The sequence below is a fragment of the Nicotiana sylvestris genome, chromosome 11, assembly GCF_000393655.2.
Source record: "Nicotiana sylvestris chromosome 11, ASM39365v2, whole genome shotgun sequence".
Taxonomy (NCBI): domain Eukaryota; kingdom Viridiplantae; phylum Streptophyta; class Magnoliopsida; order Solanales; family Solanaceae; genus Nicotiana; species Nicotiana sylvestris.
This window is the reverse complement of record NC_091067.1, coordinates 122,551,713-122,578,141: the sequence shown is the minus strand read 5'-3', so window position 1 is coordinate 122,578,141 and position 26,429 is coordinate 122,551,713. Positions and strand designations below refer to the sequence as shown.

General features: G+C 41.4%; 1 pseudogene; it reads left to right on the top strand.

Annotated features, from left to right (window-relative positions):
- Positions 1-767: 767 nt before the first annotated feature.
- On the top strand, positions 768-26,107 carry LOC138881592 (zeatin O-glucosyltransferase-like; annotated as a pseudogene).
- Positions 26,108-26,429: the final 322 nt, after the last annotated feature.

Here is a 26,429-nt window from a genome sequence, read left to right as displayed (position 1 = left end):
TCTTAAAATTTATAGTGTTGCTAAAAATTCTGGCTGAGCGAAATTAAGAGTAAATCATTATGGCAACCACTATCACAGAACAACACAACAAAAAATTGCCACCAACTATACTTTGCAGTTTATATTTCTTCAACATGGGGTTATTTGCAGTTCAATTCTCTTGGATGTTTTGCATACTCCCCACGGCACGCAATGGCGGAGCCACATGCATTCAAAGGGTGTCGTCTGACACTCCTTAATAAGAAAATTACACTGTGTAGTTAGGTAATTTTTTTAAAATATGTATATATATATTATGTTGTGACACCCTTTGACTTCTTGGTGAGTTTATTTCTTTATATTTTGACCCCTTTTAATGAAATCCTGGCTCTATTGTACGCAACCTTACCCTGCATTTATGCAAGAGACTATTTTCACGGTTCGAACTTGTAACCACCTGGTCACATGATAACAACTTTACCCGAGCCTCCAAGGCTCCCTTCTAATTCAGACTCAACTAAACTATCAAAATAAAAAAATAGAAAAACGAAAAGGAGATCATCAGTTCCTTTAGTTTTCTATCCTTCCAATTTAACAACAGCATGAGTCTGAGAATTTTACATGAGCTTTTGTTAATGGTGTTTTTCTTTTCTTATGTTATCTTTATTGATCGGGTAACTGTATTTATAGGGGTTGGCTTCCTCTTGTCGAGTAATATGTTTTCTCAAAAACAGCTACATCAAATATTCATATTATAGCAAGTATCTACTCCACCAAACTTTCTTAAAATGGCTATCAACATTGCTTCATCTTTAAACCATAGTGAAAATGACATTAAAAATGGAGATGTTGTTGTGGTGATGGTACCTTTTCCAGCACAAGGACATATCTCAGTCAACTCCTTCATCTCTCTCGTCTTGTTTCTCCCTACAATTTACCAATCTATTATGTTTGCTTTAGCGACAAAATTAAGCAGGTTAAACTTCGTGTTCATGGTTGGGATCCTCTTACCACTTCTAACATCCATTTCCAAGAATTCCCAAATCCGCCATCTCATGAATTCTCTCAATATTTTTCAAATACATCTTCTCATCAAACCGAGTCACACTTTGTACTACCCATACTTGATGAGTACCTTATGTTGCGCGAGCCTGTAGGTGCATTCTTACTAGAGGTTGCCAGAAAAACGCGTAGAGTGGTGGTCATTTATGACTCTCTAATGGCTTGTGCTGTTGAAGCCATAATTTCTATACCAAATGCGGAGGCCTATTGTTTTAATCCCTCATCTGCTTTTATGGTTAGTTCCACATATTGGGAAGTTGCACTGAGACGACTTGATGTTTTCAGCGTCTATACCACACAAGGGGATGATTTGTGTCGTATCCAATTTTCGATCTAGAAGAACCAGGTTCTTCTAGGTGTTCTAACTACTACTGTTTGCGGAATTAAAAGTACATAAAATAAAGAACACAGAGATTTTTACGTGGAAAACAACTGGCTCAAAAGGTGAAAAAACCATGACCTACTACCCAGTAGGATTTTCCCCAACACTTCACTAAATCACTAAGCCAAAACAGCATTTACAAAACTCTTTATAAACCTAAGGATTACCTTTAATCCCGTTGTAGCAACCAGCCTCTAACTGTTGCGACAACTTCAAGTTAGCCTTAACTTGAACTCTCAAAGTACCTAATACAATTGCTTCTATGAAAGCTGGAAAGGTACAACATTAAACCACCTACTACAATTGAACTAGAATAAGAAAACACACAATAGAACTGGTTCTTCTATCTCATTCAAGTAGCTTCAGGAGTGCATACTCAAATCTCACATAAACTGCTTGCAAAACCGCTTTGCTCTTTTGCTTTCAATTTAGTTTGACTTTTGCATATGTGCAGTCCATGTAAAAGAGATCAATCACTGTCATTTAATAGGTTAGTAATCAGATTTTGATTGGGATTCAATTTTTGATCTTCTATCGTAGTTGAGTCCTTGAAGATATCAAACTCTAACACTCTCTTTATCCGGATTGTGTTCTCTTCATATAAGGAGACTTTCTTCCCTTATCCAATATGCAACCTTTTCGATCAGATTAGGAGATATTGCTACTTGATCAGTGTGACTTATCTCCTTCACGTGCATCTTACATGTATAGGTTGATCATGACTGTGCTTCACATGATGGACCTGGTCCATGACTGAGTTCATTTGTCATTCTTCAAAAGTTCACCTGTTCTTGGGCCAACAAATTCCCCATTTTTGATGATGACAAACTCTGTGCTTTTTACTGATTAAAAGACCTGTAAGAACTCAGCTTAACCATCAACACTAGACTTAGAAAATTTACTTCTCATCAAGGACCAGGTTAATTAGGTTATAAATATCACTTATTCAGAATAATGAGTAAAGCACAATATCTTCCCCCTTTTGGCATCATCGAAAAGTTGCATACTTAATGTGAATCCCAGATTTTAAAAAGTACTCATGGCTACTGGGGCAACTGCAAGTGAAAACATGGTGCAATTATCAATAATCAACAAACATATTTAAAATATTAAGGTCAGAATCATCATAGAACAAGAGAAACAGTTGTTGTCATTGATCATGATATGTTGCCATTAACAGTCCACAAAAAGAAAGAAAAACTTTCAAAACATGAGCAAAAATAGAAAAATCCCTAATCCGGGTCACTGGGGTTCACTGGGGTTACTAGACAGGTTCAGAAGACAAGTACTAGGAGACTTAAGGCTTGGAGGAACTAGAGGGTTGAGTTTGGAGAAGGTTCAGTATATCCTGAAGGATTCCATCACTTTTCTCCTTTTCTCTTGCTAGCTCAGTTTTAAGTCCATCCCTCTCAGTTTCCAATTCAGCCACACGAGCCTTGAGCCTAGCAATTTCAGCATCCTTAGTTCCACATTCCTGAACCAAAGTCCTAACCTTGCTGTTGATGGGTGTCTTCAGAGATGAACCAGGTTCAACTGGGATGGCATTGACTAGATATTCACAAGCCAGAAGAGTCTTAATGCCAAAATGTTCCTTGCTTGATGCCATTTCCCATTTCCTCAAAGGCACGTTCAGCCTGTCCAGAACAGTGGTCAGTATGAAGCCATATGGAGTAGCATGAGCCTTGGAGCCATTGATGACCCTGTCTAGCAATTTTACAATGAAAGTAGGCCAGTTGATCTGCTTTCCTCTCTCAAGGCACTCCATAAGAACTAGGTCCATGTAATTTGCAGTATGTCTTCTCTCTTGTCTGGGAAGTAGGCACTTGTTGACAAACTCAAACACAACCTTGTGTTCAGCCCTCATCTCACTTTTCTGCACAACCCTGGCTTCATTCACATCCTCTGAATCACAGAACCTCTTGGTGATCTCAAGAGCAGTAGGTAGGGAGTCCAGGCATGGCCACCTTTGCCTAGTGTAGTCATCAAACCCTTCAGAGGGTATATCCAGAATTTCTCCCAATTTCGTAGCATCAAATTGCACTGGGGACTCCCTTCACCAAGCTACTGACAACCCCATCCTTAACATCAACATTTGCCATGAACTCAATTAGTTCATCTCTGGCTAGTCTCCCATCCATCTGAAGGACCATGTCCTTCCAAGCTTGAGCAGTTAAAGAGTAAACCAACCTCATCATCCCTAGTTCTACCAGGTCCTTCAACAATCTACCTTTCAAAATTTTTCTTCTGCCAAAGATGGCAAACTTGTCCTGGTCCTTCTCAGATTCCTCTTCTTTTTCTTTTCCACTCCACTATTCATCATCTGAAAATTTTGCTTGCTTAGCTTTCACTGTAGATCTTGTCCTCTTGGCTAGTGAGGGTGCATCAGACACAGGTACAGAAGAAAACTTCTTGGAAGAAGTCTTGGACTTTTTATGTTTGGGTGTAGGAACCTCCACTGTTGTACCCCTTTCTTGATGGACCAGTTCCATCTCCTCTTCCTCTACAACCTCAGAGGATTCTGCAACCTTTCCCTTTACCTTCTCCATTTTCCTTTTCTTGCTTTCTTCTAGAGCCTTTTGTAAGCCAGCTTCACTTTGTTATACCCTGCTTCTTGTGGATTTTCCCTTAGGCATTAAAGAGGCAGTAGGTTTTGGGGATGAAGTTTTTCTTTTCTTGGATGGTTGGGAACATTTGGGGCTCTTGGTGTGGTAGCTTTGCGTTTCTTTGGGTCATAACTTGTCCCAATCTTTCTCAGTAGATCAGCTAGGGTCTCTTTAGTAGATGAAACGAGTTCATCTCTCCTTTTGCTCAAATGAACCAACCCCTCAGTAGTCTCCCCAGACCCATTTCTCCCTGACTTCATGCCACTCTATTCTAACCTCTCTTGTGCAACCCCATATATAGCAAGAACTGATCCCTTCCTATTTCCCCTTTCTTCACCACATGCACCCTCTCTCTCTTTTTCTTTTTTCAGACTTCTTTTTACCTCCACTCCTACTCATCTCAGCCAACTTAACATCCATAATGGGTCCAACCAGAAAAAACCTAGTTTCAAAGTTTTCAACAACAGATGAACTTACCTCAGTAGGGAATTCTTGAGTCTTCTCAGAGTCAGAAGACCCATGTCCTTCCCCCTCAGTCGCAGATTGAAAGGATTCAGACTCAGAACTGGAATCAGAATTTGGAGCTGGGCTATCTTTCACTTGGCTAGCTTTCAACCTTTCATTTAAAACCTTTCTCAGAGCCTCAGATACTATAGTTTTTCGAGCCAACATTTTCTGCCTTCGAAACCTAGGTTTTGGGGATTCACTAGGAGGAGTAGATGAGGATGAATTTGAGGGTGATAGTGGTGGAGGAGAACAGGATGATCTTGTGGGTTAGACATTTTTGTTTGTTTCTTGAGTTAATTTGGGAATTTTGGAGAAGAGAGCAATTAGAGTTGAAGAAGAGAATTTTTGACCGTTTTAGAATAATGAAGAAGATTAGAGATGTGGTGTGTATTTAAAGATAATTAGACATTTATTGAGTAACGATAGTTTTTCAGGGGTCAAATAGAAGTCTAATCAATCTGTAATTCCAGACTTTTAATGATTATTTGGCTTCCCTAGATATTAGGCAAAAATTACGGTTTTAGAGTTCTAAATGGGCGAAACTGGTTCAATGCTTCAACGGATCGTATTTTCTAGGAATTTGGCAAGTATAGAACTTTTGCTCATGATTGAATTGTTAATATTTCTAATTGTGCAAAGTATTAAAACCATACCTGATCTTTCATATGAACTCATATTGATGAACCACGTTCTTCATTTAGAATTCTCTTGAACATGACTCAAGCCATAATAGAAATTTTTTTGTAAGAGATCAGTGAGTCATATATACACATGTCACAGGAGTATACTAATTAAAATATGAGACTGAGTAAGAATTAATCTAGATATTTACACAATGTTAGAATTCCTAGCCAAAAATTATTTTTTCATTTTTTTCTGAGCTGGACCTATTACGCGATCTTAATCATCCCTAATTCCAACCTGTTCCTCTCAAAGTTTTCTCCACTCAGTGCTTTAGTGAAGATGTCAACAATTTTCTTATCAGTAGTACATAATTCTATGGAGATCAGATCTTTCTCATAGTTGTCTCTTAAGAAATGGTGCCTAACATCTATGTTCTTAGTCCTTTTATGATGAACATGGTTCTTTGTCATACTTATAGCACTAGCGTTATCAGAATATAGGAATGCAACCTACTTCTATACCAAAATCTACCAGCTACTATTTGATCCATAGCAATTGAGCACAACAAGAAGTAACAACAACATATTCAGCTTCAGCAGTTGACAAGGCCACGAGATTTTGCTTTTTAGTAGCCCATGACACAAGACATGAACCAAGGAAGTATGCCATACCTAAGGTGCTCTTCCTATCCACTAGAAAACCTACATAATCAGCATCAACATATCCTACTAAATTGAAATTGCTACTGATCACTGCCGACTCGACACTACACTATGGTAGGAAGAGCGGATCGCAATAGCTTTTACCCGAATAGAGGTTCGGGATCGAATTTTCACAAGGAGCTAGTAGTGGAGTTGTATTTTCTGTCTAGCCTAGAGTTGTGGTTGTGCTTCAAATGTCACTTCAATCATCTTTTGAGTTTTTGTATTTATAACTAATATTATAAAACTACGGATTAAAGCTAGATTATGCTAGGAGAATATTGCTAAGTTGTAATTAATGAGAAGGAAGAGCACTAGGGTTGTGGCATTACCTTGGTGGCTAATTGACAGGTAGATGTTACTTAGGTTTGATTGACTTGTTTGGGAGTTATGTTATAACCGTTGCACAAATTTTAGCCACTCTCACACCTCTCGGTAGAGAGAATGATTTTACCCGATTGACTCTCTCGAGACCAATTGGGTTGGCAAATTAGACCAAACAACTAGGGTTCAAGTAGGGTGATTACTCTCTCGAGATTTAACCCGTTAATTGGGACTATCATTTCTCATGAGTCCATCCCAATTCCTTGTGGGTCAACTTTGAGGTCATAAACTCTCTTTCTTAAGAAGAGTTAAACCCACAAAGCTTGAATCAGTGTTTGCAACTACCAATTCTAAATTAAATCATAAAATCAACCCAAATAACAAACACCCATAGTCAATCTAACCCTAGATGGAAACACCCATCAATTACCCACACTAGGGTTGTGCCACAACCCTAGCTAATGGGTTTAGCTACACATAATTAAAGAAGAAACTGAAGAAATAGATGAAGAACTACACATATTAATTAATTACTAAGAAGAAACTACAATAATCTATTGTTAATGGGAAGCAAATATGCCAAAAATGGCTACAACACCAAGCGTAGCTATTCTCCCGTTCTCAGATCTGACCTCCTCCCTAAAAAAAATAGTAAAATGTTCTATTTATACTAGACTAAAAAAACGGGACAAAAATACCCCTGTGGGGTTAGTGCGGGCCACACAAAATTGACCGCGGCCGCACTGGCTCTTGGGTTTCAGTTGTTTGATGACTTGAACTTGGGGGTACGGAACGCGTGGGAGTGTACCGCGGCCGTGAAGTAAACTGGCGCGGTCCGCGCAGACGTGACCGCAGAACGCATGAGGACAAATGCCCCTTTGCTGAACCCTATAAATGCAGATCGCACAGAGAAGGAGTGCGGCCGCGAAGCTTCTCCGCGGGCTGCATGAATCCTACCGTGGCCGCGTGACCTTATGCTCGAAAAATGTCCAGTCTCTGAACCTCCTAGTGCGGCCGCGGTCATTGTTACGAGGTCCGCACTAGGCCCCCTTTTTATTCACTTCTCTTGGTCTTTGATACTTGAGCAGGTTTCACTCCTTTTTTGAGCCGATTTTTGACATCTCGTCACTTTGTCAATCAATCCTGCAATCAAGCACAACTTGTGAGCATTTTGGGACTGTTTTTGTATCAATTTATACTCAAAGCATAGGCAAGTTGGGACATAAACACTTTAAAATCCTAACTTATCAACTCCCCCAAACTTAAACCTTTGCTTGTCCTCAAGCAAACAAAATAAGATCCGCCCCTTAAAAGAACATCCCAGTGATTCCAGCTATCCTAAAATAACCTCAGCAAGTATCAATTGGGACTAACAATTGCCCTCAATACGAATGCATCATTAACACATTTAAAACTTTGAAAACTATGGATCAAGTGTGACACAAGAGCATCAAGAGTTGACACATTTCATCAAAGAGCTTTTCTCACTTACTTTGGTCATTGTGGAACCCAAACTCTTATATTCTCAAATCTCCCTAAGCGAACCTCACCTTTTAAATATTGACACACAAATCGAAGAAAATGAAATTTTACTCATCTCTCTCAAAAAGGAAGGTCACAAGTCCGGCTCTAAGTACCATATGCTTGCCACTTATGTAAGTATCCACTAATGTAGGCTCCCTTCAACTTGAGATCAAATAGGGCTTTTGTGGAGTCATTTTGAAGGCTTTTAGGCAAGGGTAGGACATGTTTTTATTCACGTGGGTTCAATCTTCCCTTAAGCACTTCTTTTGATTCATTTCGGCACAACTTTCTTGGCTCTTTTTGAGGATTTCACTTCTTCACAAGGGGTTAGAGAGACACATTGTCACTCTCTCTTATACAATTCAAAGCATTTCTCGTTTTTCTACTTTCTCCACACTTTTTTTTTGAATCCCTTTTTATTCTTGTTCACATGGGACTTTCTTTTTGTCCTTTTTCTTTTCTTGCTTTTTCATTGCCTTCTTTTCTTTCTTTTGTACCTTACTGCTTTGCTTCCTTTCTTGTCTCTCCCCCAAACTTAGATTTTTGCCATTACTCAAGGGAAGATTTGGGTGCCAAGAGAGGGTAATCATTTAGAACGGGTATAGACTTGTAGCATTGGTTCTTGAAAGAAACAGGTTTAAGGCTCAAAAGGATTAACTAGGGATTATTTCATTGGGAGGTTATAAAATTTTTCAACTTAGCATTTGGATCAAGGAGAGCCTATAATCATTTCTCAAGTCAAATTTCACCTAGGATTTCACCTTAACAGACATTCAGGGCAAGTTCTAGACCATTGGCTCGGGACTTGGACTCAAATTTCAATTCCTCACCACACACGCTAAGGATTTGCTAAAGACATCGAGTCGAGGGCCCACAACGACCTTAGTTATGATTTAAACACACAATGGTCCAAAAAGACCACACGATGATCGTTTGGTCAACGCAAGAGTTTCAAAGCCACGACTTTCACCGTCCTGAACACAACATTATGTCTTTGACCATAGGATCAAAGGCAAATGTGTTAGGACCAAGTGAAACCTTGCTTGAGGTACTTTTAACTACGCTTATCAAAAACAAAAGAAAAATCAAAGAAACGGACTCAAACCCTTAAGAAGGTTGTCACGCCATCTATCATTGGGAAGAGCCACCCGGTTCGCACAATACTCCACCCTTTGAAAGAACCGTGGCATTAAGAAAACCAAGGGCTTATTGGAAACGCCAAAATCAAAACAAGCGGCTACGAGCCTAACTGCAAAGCTAAAAATGAAAATTTAGCAAAAATAGAAAATGGAATGAATATGTACAATAGGGGAGTAGAATATACAATGGGGGATGAATATATACAGAAATGTAAAGTTATATACAACCCAAAGTAAAAAAAAACACAAAATCAATAAAAATAAACTAAGAATCTATATATATACAGTCATCCAGAAAAGGTAGGGCGCACCCCCACGAGTAAAAGCTGACATTGTCCCAATGCCAACTATCAAATAAATATCAAAACAACATAAAGGATATAGGATCTCCCTAGGCCTGGTCCGTCTGTATTGGATCATCAGTGGTCCCCAAGTCCTCTGTATGTATGAGAACCTCAAACTGGTTTCCGATCTCCTGCTGCTCAGCTGTTGGGACTAGGGCCTGCTCCTGAACCGACTGACTGATAGGTGCATCACTAGAGGGGGTCTCTTGTGGGTCTGGTAGCTCAATAACTGCACCAACTAAATTGGGTAGCTTCCTCTTATTCCTTGGGGGCTTGGGTGCCTGCTCCTGCTCCTGCTGTGGCTGTGGCACTGGTGCTGCTGCTGGGGCTGGATCCCCGAATAACAAGTCTAAAGGCATCTGGTCTGCCAATAGCCTGTCCACATCAGTCCGTAGCACTCTCACCGACTCCTTGGATGCCCTTAACTTCCTCATCTTCTTGTGCTCCTTGGAAAAATCCCTCAAAGCCTTGCTATGTGAATCTACCGACATAGTCAAGGCGTCCTGAGTCCTCATAATCTTCTCCTGATTTTCCAGGAGCTTCTGCAGTGTGTCCTCAATGGACTGAAGAAACTGAGTAGTGGAAGGTGCTGAATGGGCCTCAACTATAGCAGACAATGTAGATAACTTGGATGTCGCAGCTGACATCCAGTTGTTCAAACTGGCTAGTGTCCGGCTCAACTGCTGGGCCGTGAAAGGATGAGTCTGGGAAGAAGGGACCCCCGTGTCAACTGAAGTACTGGGGACAACAAAGGAGGAGGGTCGTGGAGGCAAATCATCATCAGTGGTGACCGTAGGCATGGTGGAAGGCTCTGTGGGGGGATCAACCGAAGACACTACCGCCACTGGCTCCTCAGACTGGCCAGCTGGAGTGGAGGAAGGCGGCTTGTAACCTTTGTCTTTGGGGTTGTCTGGCCCCTTCAAACTGTACCAGGAAAATGGAGCCACAGGTTTTACCTTGATGTTAAACGGTCTCTTCTCCACCTCCAAGTCCCGGAAATACATAGTAAGGGTGCTGGGAAAAGGGTAGTTCCGGTCATGCTCAACCCCGACTGCAGAAATGGTGCGGGACATCATATTTCCCACATTGATAGGGTAACCTGCCATAATAGAAGCAATAAGAACTGCCCGGGCAAGTGGAATAGTCTGATCATGAGTGGTCGGGTCGAGCCGACTCCATACAAAGGTCAACCACCCTCTAGCCTCAAAGTTGAAAGTTCTCCGAAGTATTTTGGTCCCTACTTGTAGCCATTCTGGAACCGTACCCGGGATTGCCAGGTACGAAGCTAACCACGGACGAACCTCCTCACCCATTGCTAACTTTTCATTGTACAAGGACTCATCTTCGTCAATGAACCCCAAATACTCATTCAACGCCTTCCTGGTGAAAACCACATTTTTGTTTCTCACTTTCGTCACTTTAGTGCCTTTCATGATATGGGCCACATTGCTGTAAAACTCCTTGACCATATGCTCATTTGCCTTCAAACAATTGTCTTTAAAGAACTCCCAACCTGCTCGAGCCTGGAACTGTTTATGCACATTGGGGTTTAGGGGTAGAAAGTCTTTGTCAATAAAGCTCCGCTCTAGTATCAACTTCTGTGCCGGCCACCATTCTCTAAATTTGTGGAACGCCACCTGGCTGACAAACCGAACTTCCTAAACTTCAGGTTTTCTAGTTCTCTCAACACCCCCAACCTGGGGCACCCCACTTCTCGGTACCTCATTATTACTATTAGTCCCGCCTTCTGCACTCTCCCCAGATACTAAAGATGTGGGGGAGGTGGAGTATTCACCACTGCCTGCTGCTGAGCCATCAGATGACTCAGAATGTATACGTTGTGGGGCTTGGGCGGTATGTGAAGCCGGGACTACAGTAGCTGGCCCTGAATCAGAAGAGAGGTCCTGGGATGGTACGTACTCACTCCCCGATTGGTCGTCTATAGCAATTTGTTTCCTTGTTTTCAGTTTAGGTCGGGAAGTGAGTTTAACTTGTTTCCCTTTTCCTCCCCAGGAGGAGTCACCTCGGCCGGGTTGTTTAGCACCTCTTCCTCGTTATTTTACCATTGTCTGCAAACAAACACATCTAATATTGTTAGTTGAAACACAGGCAGTGAAACATGTGACTGAATTAAAATTGTAGAAGCAAAATGAAAGTTGCAGACACTGCTGCAGAACCAGGCTCCACAGACTATGCCATTAGGAATGCGGACGCGTTGGAGGCACCGCGGACCGCGCTACAGCGACCATGGGCCGCACTGATCAAAACCCTAGGAAGGGTCTTCTCTGAATCTCACACCGCGGTCTGCACAAAATGGGGTTGCAGCCGCGGTGGGCCAGCGCGGACCGCACAAACGTTACCACGGCCACGCTGGACATAAGTGATTTCTCAGTCATTCAAGCATCGCGGACCGCGTGGAAGCATAGCGCGGACCGCGCTAAGGTGACCGCGGGCCGCACTGGGTTAGGTTTAGTGAGTAAACTAGGGATTGCATGCTTTTGTTCTATTTTTTGTTTAAATTTTTACCCCTACTTGTCCCTACTCATGTACACAATCCTTAGTATTGAAACTAGCATGGAAGCTACCCTAGACTAACAATTCGAAGACAACTGTAAAGGCAAAGAAGTTTCAGACTACTGGCAAGCAATTAAGATAAAAATAAAAATAAAAGAGTAATAATCAAAAATGCATGAAATGTTACCAGGATTATGGAGAATGAATGTAATATATCCACACAAGCAAGAATCTCAGTTTTGGACGGGGATGAACAGTAAAATTAGGGTTCTGGGTTTCCAATTTTCAAAAAGGGTAAAATGAGACCCTTGGTCTCTATTTATAGAGCCCAGTAGGACCCGTACTCACCTACCAGCACGGCCGCACAAAAGTAACCCCGGACCGTGCTGGGTTTATTTGTGTGACCCCTCGTGATGAAGCCTACGCGGACCGCACAGGCATGTACTGCGGCCGCGTCAGTCCACCACGGACCACACTAACTTGACCGTGGCCGCGATTAAGAACTTGAGAGAGTCCCCATTTTGACTCATGCCAGTGCGGACCGCACAAAATGCACCGCGGCCGCGCTGGCAATCTTCAGAGACTATGCCATTTACCAACTTTGTTTTGCACTGTTTCAACACAATCCCTACAACATCTCATAAATAGTTAGCTCAAAAATCCTAAGCTACACATGGGTTGCCTCCCAAGAAGCGCCTGATTTAACGTCGCGGCACAACGCATGTTACCACCACATCACTTTAGATGAAGAAGCGCCACTACGTGGCTGCCATCGAACTTTCCGAGATAATGCTTGACCCGGTGACCATTGACTCTGAAGACTTCTCCATTTTTGTTTTTAAGATCAAGAGCACCAAACGGGGTCACGAACACAACTTCAAATGGCCCACTCCACTTTGACTTGAGCTTACCCGGAAATAGACGTAACCGGGAATTAAACAAGAGAACCATATCCCCAACTTTGAACTCCTTTCCCCGAGCATATTTGTCGTGAAGGTACTTCATTTTGTCCTTATACAAGGACGAGCTGGAGTATGCATGGAATCTAAACTCATCGAGCTCATTAAGTTGTTCAACCCTCAGATTTGCAGCAACACCCCATTCTAAGTTCAACTTCCTCAAGGCCCACATGGCCTTGTGCTCCAATTCCACCGGAAAATGGCAAGCTTTCCCAAACACCAACCGGTATGGGGACATACCAATCGGAGTCTTGTAAGAGCTGTCCGATAGGCCCAAAGAGCATCATCCAATTTTTTCGACCAATCGGTCCTATTTGCATTTACAGTTTTAGACAAGATACTCTTAATTTCTCGGTTGGAGACTTCCACTTGACTGCTAGCTTGAGGATGATAGGGGGTGGTTACTTTGTGATTAACTCCATACTTGGCTAGCAATGAATCAAAATCTTTGTTACAAAAGTGAGATCCCCCATCACTAATGATAACACGGGGAGTGCCAAACCTCGTGAAGATACTCTTTTTAAGAAATGTCACAACACTTCGGCCTTCATTGTTGGGCAAAGCCATGACTTCAACCCACTTGGAGACATAATCTACCGCCATCAGAATGTAAGTGTTTCCACAAGAGCTCACGAAAGGACCCATGAAGTCGATGCCCCAAACATAAAAAATGTCTACCTCGAGAATTGTATTGAGGGGCATTTCATCCCTTTTTGAAATTCCACCGGCTCGTTGGCATTCATCACATATTTTGACCACATCACCGACATCTTTAAACAAAGTAGGCCAATAAAATCCGCAACTAAGCACTTTAGAAGCCGTTCTCGCCCCACCATGATGGCCACCATAGGGTGAGGAGTGGCAAGCTTACAAAATACCCAATTGCTCCTCTTCCGGGACACATCGTCGAATCACACCATCGGTGCAAATCTTAAACAAATAGGGCTCGTCCCAATAATAATCCAAGCTATCCCGTTTGAGCTTCTTCCTTTGGTTAGAAGAGAGCTCACACGGGATGATTCCGGTAACCAGATAGTTTGCAATATCGGCGAACCACGGTATTCCACTCATTGACACCGCAATAAGTTTCTCGTTAGGAAATGTATCATTGATCTCAAGGCCGTCACAGGGCCTCCCCTCCACCAAACGGGACAAGTGGTCTGCCACTTGATTCTCGCTACCCTTCCGGTCAACAATTTCTAAATCAAACTCTTGAAGGAGAAGAACCCATCTCATCAATCTTGCCTTTGAATCTTTCTTGGTCATAAAATACCTAAGGGCGGCATGGTCGGTGTGCACAATAACTTTAGCCCCCATAAGGTAAGGACGGAACTTTTCCATAGCAAAAACAATAGCCAACAACTCCTTTTCAGTGACTGTGTAGTTCCTTTGAGCCTCATTTATGGTCTTGCTTGAGTAGTACACCAAGTGGAACATCTTGTTAAACCTTTGGCCTAAAACTGCCCCCACCGCAACGTCACTCGCGTCGCACATGAGCTCGAATGGTAAGCTCCAATTTGTGCGGTGATGATGGGGGTAGTGGTCAACTTTTGTTTAAGGAGCTCAAAAGCCTCCATGTATTTCTTATCAAAAACAAACTTGGCATCTTTCTCTATCAATTTACACAACAGGTTAACTACCTTAGAAAAATCTTTGATGAACCTCCGGTAGAAACCCGCGTGCCCAAGAAAACTCCTCACTCCTTTCACAGAAGTAGGGGGAGGAAGCCTTGAAATAACCTCGATCTTGGCCTTATCAACTTCAATTCCTCGCTTCGAGATCTTGTGACCCAACACTATACCCTCTTTTACCATAAAATGGCACTTTTCCCAGTTTAGAACAAGGTTGGTATCTTCACACCGGGCCAACACTCTATCCAAGTTTACCAAGCACTCCTCAAAAGAATCCCCAACCACGCTAAAATCATCCATGAATATCTCCAAGATATCCTCCACCATGTCGGTGAAAATAGCCATTATGCAACGTTGGAAGGTCGCCGGAGCATTACATAATCCAAATGGCATTTTGGAGAAAGCGAATGTGCCATAAGGACATGTGAAAATCGTCTTCTCTTGGTCCTCCAGGGAAATGAGAATTTGATTGTACCCCGAGTAACCATCCAAAAAATAATAGAAAGCCCGGCCCGCAAGACGATCAAGCATTTGGTCAAGGAAAGGCAATGAGAAATGATCTTTTCTAGTCACCTTGTTCAGCTTCCGGTAATCCATGCAAACTCTCCAACCCGTCACTATCCGAGTCGGAATAAACTCATTGTTGTCGTTGGTCACCACAGTCATTCCACCTTTTTTCGGTACACATTGCACTGGAGAAGTCCATGAACTGTCAGAAATGGGATAAACCACACCTGCATCAAGCCACTTTATAACCTCTTTCTTTACTACTTCTTGCATAACCTCATTTAGTCTTCTTTGATGCTCAAGTGAAGGCCTCGCATCCTCCTCCAATATGATTTTATACATGCAACAGGCAGGGCTTATACCCCGAATATCAGCTAGAGTCCATCCGATTGCCCTCTTTTGCCTTTGAAAAACTGCCATGGTGGCCTTAACCTGCATGTTAGTAAGGAAAGAAGAAAGAATGACAGGTAAAGCAGAATTTGAACCCAAGAATTCATACCTGAGGTGTGGAGGAAGTGGCTTCAACTCCAACACTGGTGGCTCCTCAATCGATGGCTTTGTTGGTAGAGTTTTGCGATTTTCAAGATCCAAAGATAGACTTCTAAGCTCATAAGAATATGAACCCATACCATGCAATGCATTCACGCACTCCACTCTACTAGCATCATCATTGACATCTATGTTAAGAACCACGACCTCAAGAGGCTCTTCAACATTGATCATGGAACTTGTGTCATCCACTATCACGGCTATGACAATGTCCACAAAAGAACACACCTCCGTGCTATTTGGTTGTATCATTGATTTGCAAACATGGAATACCACCTTCTTATCTACCACTCGGAATGTCAACTCACCCGCTTCAACATCAACTAATGCCTTCCCCGTAGCTAGGAAAGGTCTTCCAATAATAATCGGCACTTCAAAATCCACCTCACAATCTAATATGACAAAGTCGGCCGGTAATATGAATTTATCAACACGGACAAGAACATCATCGATTATGCCCAAGGGTCGCTTCATCGATCGATCTGCCATTTGAAGTCTTATTGAGGTAGGTCGAGGTTGCCCAATTTCCAAAGTCTTGAAGACCATGTACGACATCAAATTAATACTAGCCCCCAAGTCACAAAGGGCCTTTGCAAAATCCGCACTTCCGATGGTACAAAGGATAGTAAAAGCTCCGAGATCCTCAAGCTTGGGTGCCATTGAATGCACTATGACACTCAGTTGATGGGTCATCTTAATTATTTCACACTCCATCGACCTTTTCTTTGTAACCAGATCTTTCATGAACTTCGCATACCCCAGCATTTGCTTAAGTGCCTCAACCAAATGGACATTGATTGTGAGGCTCTTAATCATGTCAATGAATTTTTTGAATTGATTGTCACTCTTTTTCTTTGCTAACCATTGAGGATAAGGTGGAGGTGGCCTAGGCAAAGGTGCCTTGGCTTTTGTACAACCGGTTCGGGCATGTCAATCACGTGTTCCCTAGATGGGTTCACGACATCTTGAGTCTCTACCTCGGCCTCATCATTAATATCAATCCACATATCATTGTTTGCATTTTGATTAACCACATCATCAACAATCAAAGGTACATCATCATCCCGCAACTCAACATCTTCATCCATAACTTGCTTTTGTATTGAGGCATTCACATCACCGCCTCTCCCACTTCTTGTTGTAATCGCCATCACATGATTATTATTCCCACCCTTCGGATTCACCACCATGTCACTTGGTAGCTCACCCTTGGGACGAGTATTCAATGCTTGAGAGATTTGGCCTAATTGCACCTCTAAATTCCGGATGGATGTGTTATGAGAAGCTAATTGGGCCTCGAAATCTTGGTTCTTTTTCATCATTTGCTCGAACATGCTTTCAATTCTCCCCATATCACTTCCGGATGAACTCGAACCTTAAGAAGGAAATGGGGGTGGATTGTTCGGTTGTTGGTACATGGGGGGGCCTTTGAAAGACTTGCCCCCGGTTGCCTTGGTTCCCGCTATTGTTCCACCCACCTTGATTGTTGTTGTTGCCCCAATTATTGTTACTCCCATTCCAATTTCCTTGGTTGCTTTGATTACCCCAATTGTTGTTTTGGTTGTTGTTATTCCAATTACCTCCGCCTTGTTGTTGATTGCCCCAATTTCCTTGAGGACGCCATTGTTGGTTGGACGAGTTACCTCTATTCCCTTGGTAGTTGTTGACATATTGGACCTCTTCACTTTGATCATCATATCACTCATTTGAATAACCACCACCATCATTGTTGTTGTCATATTGTTCACAATTACCTTGAGGTTGTTTTCCTCTTTGTCTCCTTTTCAACATAGAAACACCTTCCATTGCATTGACTTGGCGCGGGTTTTAGACTTGTTGCAATTGCGCCTTTGCTAATTGATTCATAGTTATTGTAAGCTCGGCGATGGATTGGCCATGATCGTGCAATTCCTTGTGCAAATAGATGACCGTGGGGTCACCTTGGGGCACATTTGCTTGGCTTTGCCATGCCGAAGAGGTGTCGACCATTTCATCAAGTACATCACATGCCTCTTGGTAAGAAAGTTTCATAAAGTTCCCTCCAGCCAATTGGTTCAGAATGCATTGATTCGTGGTGTTGATGTCCCGATAAAAGGTTTGCTGAATCATAGCCTCGGTCATGTTGTTATTAGGGCACTCTTTAACCATTGTTCTATATCTTTCCCATATCTCGTGCAAAGGTTCCGTTGACTCTTGCTTGAAAGCTAGAATTTCATCCCGAAGAGCTTCCATGTGACTTGGAGAAAAGAACTTGGAAATAAATTTGTTCGCCAATTCATCCCATGTTGTAATAGAATGATTGGGGAGCCTTTCTAACCAATCCAATGCTTTACCCCGAAGAGAGAACGGGAAAAGCCTCAACCTCAATGCATCCTCGGACACGTTGGTCTTCTTGCTACCCCAGCATGTATCCACGAACCCCTTCAAGTGTTTGTAGGCATTTTAATCGGAGGCACCCGTGAAATACCCTCTTTTCTCGAGCAAGGTCAGCATAACATTTGTGATTTGGAAGTTCCCCGCCCAGATTCGGGGAGTAACAATAGCACTGGCGTATCCTTAATTTGGTAAAACTCTGGGAGCCACTCTCGGTGGTGGCGGAGAAGGGTCTAGAATATTGTTGTTCTCATTTGCATTTACATTGACATGTCGGCCTCTCCGTGGAAGTTGAGATAAGACCTCATCTGGTTCTAGATCTTCTACCTCCTCCCCCGCTATCACATTGCCGAGAGGGTCATTTGCATTAAGAGCCATTGTACCTGATTGATCGACACAAATGAAATTAGTAAACAAGAAGGAAAGAGAAGTACAACACAAAACTAACTAAATAGATAATCAACACCATAAGCTCCCCGGCAACGGCGCCAAAAAGTTGATCGCTGCCGACTCGACACTACACTATGGTAGGAAGAGCGGATCGCAATAGCTTTTACCCGAATAGAGGCCCGGGATCCAATTTCCACAAGGAGCTAGTAGTGGAGTTGTATTTTCTGTCTAGCCTAGAGTTGTGGTTGTGCTTCTAATGTCACTTCAATCATCTTGTGAGTTTTTGTATTTATAACTAATATTATAAAACTACGGATTAAAGCTAGATTATGCTAGGAGAATATTGCTAAGTTGTAATTAATGGGAAGGAAGAGCACTAGGGTTGTGGCATTACCTTGGTGGCTAATTGACAGGTAGATGTTACTTAGGTTCGATTGACTTGTTTGGGAGTTATGTTATAACCGTTGCACAAATTTTAGCCACTCTCACACCTCTCGGTAGAGAGAATGATTTTACCCAATTGACTCTCTCGAGACCAATTGGGTTGGCAAATTAGACCAAGCAACTAGGGTTCAAGTAGGGTGATTACTCTCTCGAGATTTAACCCGTTAATTGGGACTATCATTTCTCATGAGTCCATCCCAATTCCTTGTTGGGTCAATTTTGAGGTCATAAACTCTCTTTCTCAAGAAGAGTTAAACCCACAAAGCTTGAATCAGTGTTTGCAACCACAAATTCTAAATTAAATCATAAAATCAACCCAAATAACAAACACTCATAGTCAATCTAACCCTAGATGGCAACACCCATCAATTACCCACACTAGGGTTGAGCCACAACCCTAGCTAATAGGTTTAGCTACACATAATTAAAGAAGAAACTGAAGAAATAGATGAAGAACTACACATATTAATTAATTACTAAGAAGAAACTACAATAATCTATTGTTAATGGGAAGAAAATATGCCAAAAATGGCTACAACACCAAGCGTAGCTATTCTCCTGTTTTCAGATCTGACCTCCTCCCTAAATAAAATAGTAAAATGTTCTATTTATACTAAACTGGAAAAACTGGACAAAAATAACCCTGTGGGGTCAGTGCGGGCCGTACAAAACGGACCGCGACCGTACTGGCTCTTGGGTTTCAGTTGTTTGATGACTTGACCTGGGGGATGCAGACTGCGTGGGAGTGTACCGCGGCCGCGATAACTGGCGCGGTCCGTGCAGACGTGACCTCGGACCGCATGAGGACAAATGCCCCTTTGCTGAACCCTATGAACGCGGACCACACAGAGAAGAAGTGCAGCCGCGAAGCTTCTCTGCGGGCCGCATGAATCCTACCGCGACCGCGTGACCTTAGGATGGAAAAATGTCCAGTATCTGAACCTCTTTGATACTTGAGCAGGTTTCACTCCTTTTTTGAGTCGATTTTTGACATCTCGTCACTTTGTCAATCAACCCTACAATTAAGCACAACTTGTGAGCATTTTGGGACTATTTTTGTATCAATTTATACTCGAAGCATAGGCAAGTAGGGACATAAACACTTTAAAATTCTAACTTATCAGCTACCTTTGGGATACCAAAAACACAGATCAGTGGTGCCTTTTAAGTATCTTAGTATCCTTTTGACAACAATCAGGTGAGACTCTTTAGGATTTGCCTGAAAGCGAACACAAAACTAGTAGTAAGATACAAGAGTGAACCAATCATACCCTATACAACTTTTGATCAACTGATGAACCAGGTTCATCAATATCTAATTTAGTGGAAGTTGCAATGGGTGTGTCTATTTCTTTAGATTCTTCCATTTTAAACTTTTTGATTAGCTCCTTTGCATACTTTTGCTGATGGATTATGATTCCATTTGGACTTTGTTTGATCTGTAAGCCTAAGAAAAAGTTAAGCTCACCCATCATGCTTATTTCAAACTCACTCCCCATTAATTTTGCAAAGTCCTTACCTAGCTTATCAGTAGTGGCCCCAAAGATTGTCATCAACATATATTTGTACAAAAGGGAGATCCTTACCTTTTTCCCTCAAGATTAAGGTACTATCAATTTTACCTCTTTTGTAACCATGCTCCAGCAAAAATTTGGACAATCGTTCATACCATGCTCTTGGGCCCTACTTGAATCCATGGAGAGCCTTGTCTAACTTGTACACATGCTCAGGATATTCCTTGCTCTCAAACCCTGGAGGTTGTTTCACAAACACTTCTTCTTTCAGGTAGCCATTCAGGAAGGCACTTTTGACATCCATTTGATGAAGAGTGAATTCCATGTGTGCTGCAAAGACTATGAAGAGTCTGATTGCCTCTAGTCTTGCAACTGGAGCAAAGGTCTCATCATAGTCTATGCCCTCCTCTTAGCTGTAACCTTGGACTACCAGTCTTGCCTTGTTTCTTGTAACTGTTCCATCTTCATCGAGTTTGTTTCTGAAGACCCATTTTGTACCAATGACTGATCTGTCCTTGGGTCTTGGAACTAGATGCCAAACTTGACTTCTCTCAAACTAATTGAGTTCATCTTGCATTGCAATTACCCAATCTGCATCTTGCAAAGCCTCAACAATATTTTTAGGCTCAGTAAGAGATAAAAAGGCATCAAAAGCACACAAATTCTTTAATTGTTATCTAGTATTTACTCCAGATGTTTGATCAATGATAATGTTCTCAATAGGATAAGAACTTTGATACTTGTGAGGTTTTACAACCAACTGGTTTCTGTTAGATTTTTCTCCCATGTTCTGTTGCTGAGGAACAGGGTCATGAACAAGTTCTTTTAGGGGATTTATTTCAATTCCTCCTTGACTAGTTCCCCTTGTCAGGTTGCCCTTGATGGAAAAACCTGTTCCATCACCTGTTCCTTCTTTTGGTGCCACTTTGACTTGTGCTGAGGCTTTAGTCAAATCCTTTACCAATCCAATGGCTTCATCTTCGTGTTCCTGTCTCTCAAAAAGAATGTTAGTTTCATCAAATACTACATGTACACTTTCTTCTACACACAAATTTATTTTATTGAACACTTTATATGCTTTGCTATGTGAAGAATATCCCAAGAATACTCCCTCATCACTTCTGGGATCAAAATTACCTAGGGAGTCTTTTCCATTATTGTGCACAAAACACTTGCAACCAAATGCCCTAAAATGGGATATATTTGGTTTTCTCCCTTTAAGTAACTCATAGGGAGTCTTCTCTATAAGAGGTCTAGTCATGCATCTATTGATAATGTAACATGCAGTGTTTACAGCCTCTGCCCAGAAGCTATGGGGCAATTTACTAGAAAGAAGCATAGTCCTAACCATGTCTTCAAGAGTCCTATTCTTTCTTTCAACTACTCCATTTTGTTGAGGTGTCCTAGGGGCAGAGAAGTTATGATCTATGCCATTTTCATCACATAATTCAGCAAATTTAGCATTCTCAAATTCAGTTCCGTGATCAGACCTAATTGATGCAAGTTGATTTCCTAATTGTTTCTGAGTTTTTCGAACAAAGGCAGTAAACATGTCAAATGCTTCATCTTTAGATGTTAGAAACAGTACCCAGGTAAATCTAGAATAGTCATCAACAAGTACCATTACATACTTCTTTCCACCTCTACTCATGGTTCTCATTGGACCACATAGATCCATATGGACCAGTTCCAACGACTTGGTTGTGCTTACCATTTTCTTGCTTTTGAAGGATGATCTTACCTGCTTCCCCCTTGAACAAGCCTCACAAACTTTGTCTTCCTTGAACTTGATGTTAGGTAACCCTATCACGAAGTCCTTAGAGACCAATTTGTTTAGCTGATTCAGACTGCCATGACCAAGTCTTTTGTTCCACAGGAGGGGATCATTATCCAGCACACTTAGGTAGGTTAGTTCATTTTTTGAGAGAGTGGACAAATCTACAATGTAAATATTGTTAACTCTTTTTCCCTGCAAAACAATCTTGTTAGTGGTAAGATTAATCACAAAGCATTAGTAGAGGTGAATGCTACAAGGTTATCTCTGTCACACAGTTGTGACACATTGATAAGGCTATATTTCAATCCATCTATCAAGTAGACATTCTCAATGGAGTGAGAGTCTGTCTTACCTACCTTTCCAATCCCAATGATCTCACATTTCTTCCCATTTCCAAAGGAGACATTGTCTCCCTTTAAGTTCTTAAGTGAAAGGAACTGGTTCTTGCTTCCAGTCATATGTTTTAAGCAGCCACTATCCATGTACCATATTTGGCTGCTTGCCTTCACTTGGACCTGCAAAAAGAAATCAGGGGTTAGTCTTAGGAACCCAAACTAGTTTGGGTCCCTTTCTATGGGCAAAGGGATAAATCAGATTCCTTCTAGTCCACCCAGGCAGCCTATTTTTTCTTGAACAAAGGTTTTGTTCTTTTGACTAGCCTTTTCTTTTGCATTACATTCATTTTTGTAATGGCCAGTCTTGCCACAATGTGTGCAAATTTTATTTTCAGGAAGAGTGAGGTACTTGCTTTTAGGATCTCACTTAGGTGCTTGAGTTCCATAACCAAGTCCTCTTTTGTTGCTACTGTGATGTTCGTGTAGCCAGGAGAGTGCATAAGAAACCTTGCTCCATTTTCAAGTTCTGTCTAGTTTATGTTTTACCTTCCCTAGATCTTCTTGTAGTACTCTTATCTGCTCATCTTTCCTGTATAGCTCATCCTTCATTTTTCCTAAGTTTTCTTCTAGGGTGAGATGAGTGTGATCAACTATCTTCTTTCCTGTTCCTAGTTTCAATTTTAAGTTCTCAGACCTAAGTTCTAGGACACTAGTGTCAAGTTCAAGAACCTGGTTCTTCAACTCAGTATTTTCACTTTCACTCTCATTAGCCATAGACTCTAGATTTTTGCACTTGGCTTTTAGGATCATACATTCCCTAGACAGCTTTTCATTTTCATTGTTAATTATCTCAAACTCATCAATGAAATCCTGCAATAGCTTAGACAACCTTTCTTTAGACAGGAATTTAATCTTGTATTTGAGATGAAGAATACTTACCTCTTTATCATCATCTGATTCTCTTATGGCCATAAGAGCTTATTCATCTCCAACTTCATCTTCTGATTCCTCATCTGATGTTTCTCTCTAAGCAACAACCATAGCATTTGTTGATCCTTTGTTCCTTTTTGGTTGAACCCGTTCCTTCTTTCTGTTCCTTCATTCAGCCCTTTCCTTCTTCCACTCAATTTCCCATTGAGGGCAGTTCTTAATCATGTGATCAGTCTTACCACACTTGTAGCAGCCATCATTGGTCTATTTCTCAAGAGCTCTTGGTTTGTTGAAGGTTGCACCTCTTGAAGAACTCTTTCCTCTCATCAAGTAATTTTTGAAATTTCTAGTAATCATATCCATTTCATCATCCTCCAGATCTGAACCTTCAGCAATTCTGAGAGCCAGGCTTCTTTCCTTCTTGGGTGCATCCATTTTCATGGTGTGCCTTCTCAATTCATAGGTAGTAAGGTTTCCTATTAGTTCATCCTGCTTGAGGGTAGCAATGTTCTTTGATTCCTGAATAGCAGTAATTTTGCTTTCCCAAGAGACTGACAGAACCCTGGTCAAAAATCTTCTCAACTTTGTCTTCTTAGAGAATAATCCTTCCAAGAGATGTAAGTTCATTTGTCAGTGTGGTGAACCTTGTATACATCTCTTGGATGGTTTCTCCTTCCTTCATGGTGAAGTTCTCATGCTGGGAGTACAACAGTGTTCCTCTGGACCTCTTCACTTGAGGTGTTCCTTCATAAGCCACTTGCAGAGTGTCCCAGATTTCCTTAGCAGTAGTACATATTTGAATTCTACTGCACTCATCTGGACCTAGTCTACACACAAGCCATTTCTTGGCCTTGGCATTTTTCTCCCACTTCTTCAGGTCTTCAGCAGTGCAGTCAGCCCTTGTCTTAGGCACATCCACTCCTTCAACATTCTTCTTTGTAGTTGCTAGAGGACCATCATTGACTATGTCCCAGAGCTCATAGTCTTCTCCTATGATGTGATCCCTCATCCTGTTCTTCCACCAAGAATAGTACTGACCATTGAAAAGTGGAGGCCTAGCAGTGGATTGCCCTTCCCAGTTCCCAGGTGGTGCACTCATGTTGATATTTTCCTAAGGTATTAGCCTCTTCAAGGATAACCTGCTCATATACCAATTAATGTTTTAAGCGTCAATACCACACAAGGGGGGGGTGATTTGTGTGGTGCCCAATTTTCGATCTAGAAGAACTAGGTTCTTCTAGGTATTCTAACTACTACTGTTTGCGGAATTAAAAGTACATAAAATAAAGAACACAAAGATTTTTACGTGGAAAACACCCGACTCAAAAGGTGAAAAAATCACGACCTACTACTCAGTAGGATTTTCCCCAATACTTCACTAAATCACTGAGCCATAACAGCATTTACAAATCTCTTTATAAACCTAAGGATTACCTCTAATCCCGTTGTAACAACCAGCCTCTAACTGTTGCGACAACTTCAAGTTAGCCTATAACTTGAACTCTCAGAGTACCTAATTCAATTGCTTCTATGAAATATGGAAAGGTACAACATTAAATCACCTACTACAATTGAACTAGAATAAGAAAAAACACAATAGAACTGGTTCTTCTATCTCGTTCAAGTAGCTTCAGGAGTGCACACTCAAATCTCACATAAACTACTTGCAAAACCGCCTTGCTTTTTTGCTTTCAATTTAGTTTGACTTCGGCGTATGTGCAATCTATGTAAAAGAGATCAATCACTGTCATTTAATAAGTTAGTAATTAGAGTTTGATTGTGATTCAATTTCTGTTCTTCTATCGTAGTTGAGTCCTTGACGATATCAAACTCTAACACTCTCTTTATCCGGATTGTATTCTCTTCATATAAGGAGATTTTCTCCCCTTATCCAATATGCAACCTTTTCGATTAGATCGGGAGATATTGCTGCTTGATCAGTGAGACTTATCTCCTTGACGTGCATCTCACATGTATAGGTTAATTATGACTGTGCTTCACATGATGGACCTAGTCCATGACTGAGTTCATTTGTCATACTTCAAAACTTCACCTGTTCTTGGGCCAACACGACTCCATCTCCCTTCATTTGTTGGGAGATTTCTACTCCCAAATGGGTGTAAATTTCTCGACGATCTTCCATCCCTTGAAAATAGTTTCATACTTCAGTTTCTTGATTTCATTAAAATGCAATATAGGCATAACAATTTTTGCTCTGGAAACCTATACGCTACGTGCAAGGCTGTTGAGGGACCTTATCTTGATCTTCTTGCAAAGTTCAATAGGTTACTAGGAAGGGGCAAACAATGGGCTATTGGTCCATTACATCCTGTTGAGCAAGAGTCAAAAAACGATGATCAAAACATTAATCGTCACACGTGTTTGAAATGGCTAGATAAACAAGAACCAAACTCGGTAATATATATATGTTTCATTTGGAACAACAAGTTCATTATCTACTGAGCAAATGAAAGAGCTGGCTATAGGGTTGGAAAAGAGTCAACAAAAGTTCATTTGGGTAGTTAGAGATGCTTTCTTAAGAGAAGATGAACAAGTCCAAATTCCCCAAGGTTACGAAGAGAGAGTAGAAGGAAGAGGAATTGTGGTGAAATATTAGGCACCCCAATTGGAAATCTTAGGACACTCATCGATATGAGGCTTCCTGAGTCACTCTGGGTGGAATTCTATCGTAGAGAGCATTACCACGAGAGTTCCATTAGCTACATGGCCCATGCTTTTTGACCATCCGAGGATCTCAATGCTTGTCACAAAGGTGCTCAAAATTGGCATCCCTGTAAAGGATTGGGAACGACGCGATGAGTTAATTACATCTACAATTATTGAGACTACTGTAAGAAAATTGATGGATTCGCCCGAAGGAAATAAGATGAGGGTGAGAGTGATCGAACTGGGTAAAAAAGTCAGACAGTCCATGATGGAAGGAGGGGATTGTCCAATAGAGATGGATTCTTTCATAGCTCATATTACTAGGTGATAAGCTATTTTTATTACCAATAATATGTAATTTCTTTTTGCTACACTAATGTTAATTTGAGTGTTCCCAAAGTTTGCATTAAGAGCTTCATTCTTTAACTTTATGCAGTTTAAGTGCAGTAAACTAAGATGTGGATAAACCAAAAACACAGAAATATTTACATAAAATATCACCTAACTCAAAAGATAGCAAAAACCACAATCTATCACGTAGGATTTAACTCTAAACCGCACTAAAACACATGAGCCAAAAAAGATTCAGATTACAACACTTGCAATCTAAGACTTAACCCTAAGCCTTTGCTCTAATGATCCCATGATTG